The sequence below is a fragment of the Neltuma alba genome, unplaced genomic scaffold (assembly GCF_004799145.2).
Source record: "Neltuma alba isolate B1F8T4 unplaced genomic scaffold, ASM479914v2 tig00000546_pilon, whole genome shotgun sequence".
In the NCBI taxonomy this organism is placed as follows: Eukaryota; Viridiplantae; Streptophyta; class Magnoliopsida; order Fabales; family Fabaceae; genus Neltuma; species Neltuma alba.
The window spans coordinates 97,248-99,075 of record NW_021632091.1 but is presented as its reverse complement, the minus strand read 5'-3'; positions in this window follow the sequence as shown (position 1 = coordinate 99,075).

Genomic DNA, 1,828 nt, shown 5'->3' with positions numbered 1-1,828 from the left:
TATGGCTGAAATTCATGAAACATAAGGGGACATATTTTTCTATCTCTTAATCTTTAATCCAACTTCAATTAATCCTTCCCATGGCTCAATCAAAATTGGACACTATCTCTTTCTTAGATTTCATGCTTCCAAAACTCATTGACGCCATAATCAAACTTGCCAATATAAAATACAACATTAACAACAATTAAACTCACAACTTCAAGTTGGTGTATGATTTCCTAGTGGTTCCTTCCCTTCCTTTCCTTCTTCTTCTCCTCCTTTTTCCCTTCTCCATTTCATTTCCCCCCTCTTCCTATAATGCTCCTGAAAATTAACTACATTGAAATGTTGTTTCACGTCCATTCTTTTTAATTACCATTTTATTCCTTGATCTTCGCTCCTTAAAGTTGCATAAAATTACATAGATGATGATTCATCTTCATAATCCTCCTTGTATCTTTAACTCTATTGAAATGTGACTTGAAATCCATAACTAAATTGGAAGGCAATTTGAAATCCATAGTATTATTTTATTCTATTTTCCGTCACATGCCCTTCTTGAAATAAAAAATTCCAACACTACCCTTGCATATGTGGCACCAAAATGGATGGAACAAGGGAAGGAAAAAGACCATTCTTGAACTCTAAGTCATAAAATTGTACTGCATTGGATAAATTTTCTAGCCCTATCTTTTCTAGCGACATAGATATTCGTCGCGACAATCTCATCTTCTAGTCCACAATTTTTTATCATCATTGATAACCATAAAGGGCTCAGTGATGATGAGAATCTAGAGGAAATGACATTTAAAGATCTGTCCTTCCTTTAAGAAATATCAAATTACTTTATATTAACATAATTTTGACTAAATTCTTTTTTGATGCTTCCTATGTCCAAAAATTAAACCTTTAGTTCCATTAATTCCCTTTTATTATTAAAAAAAATCTTTACTTTTTTGCATGCCAAAGCTTGACTGGGAAGTATTTCTTCTAGAATTTCTCAAAAATTACCTCTTTTTGGCAAAATTAGGCTTTAAATATTTTTAAAGCCAACCTCTTCCCAATTTGGGGAAGGACTTATTTCTATAAACCCCAATAATTCCTCAAATACTTAATCCTTATTTTTATATAATTATTTGGGACCTCCTCATATTTTAAATAATTGAATTAGGCTAAATACCTCTTAATCAATTTTCTAAAAATATCATAAATTCACTTTTTGAGGCATCCTTGTCATTTTAAACCTTAAATGGTTTTAAAACTTTATTCCCCATTAAAAAAAAAAATTTTGGAGATTTTTAGGCATATTTTTCATAATTACCCTTTTTAGGTCCAAAACTTTTTAAAATTATGATTTTTCCCTTACTCAGGCTTAATCTTAATAATCATCTCATTGAGCTCTCTATCATAATTTTTGACCCATAATCATCCTCATTTCTCATAGTAGGTGCCCAAGACTTCACTGGTGTTTCTAAATTTCTTTGTTCTTTGGTCCTAAAAAATTTTTACTTTGCAATTTAGTCTTTAAGAATATTTTTATCCTTTTTGGGGATTTCTGGGACTTCTACTCTAAGTAGTCTGGTAGTCTGCTCATTTCAAGCTATTTCTTGTACTCCTAGTCCCAAAATTAGGGATGTTTCACGTCAAAAAATGATACTATTGCAAATATAAACTTATTAACAATGCTTCTTTGTTTTCAAACAAAGAAAAAAAAATAATGGTCCTTATAGCTATGAGTGTATAATGTAACATCCCAAATTTTTAGATTTTTGGAGAACCAAGAAAAGAAATTATTAAAATTATTTAATGTCTAAAAAAATTTGAAATAATGATGAAATAATATTTT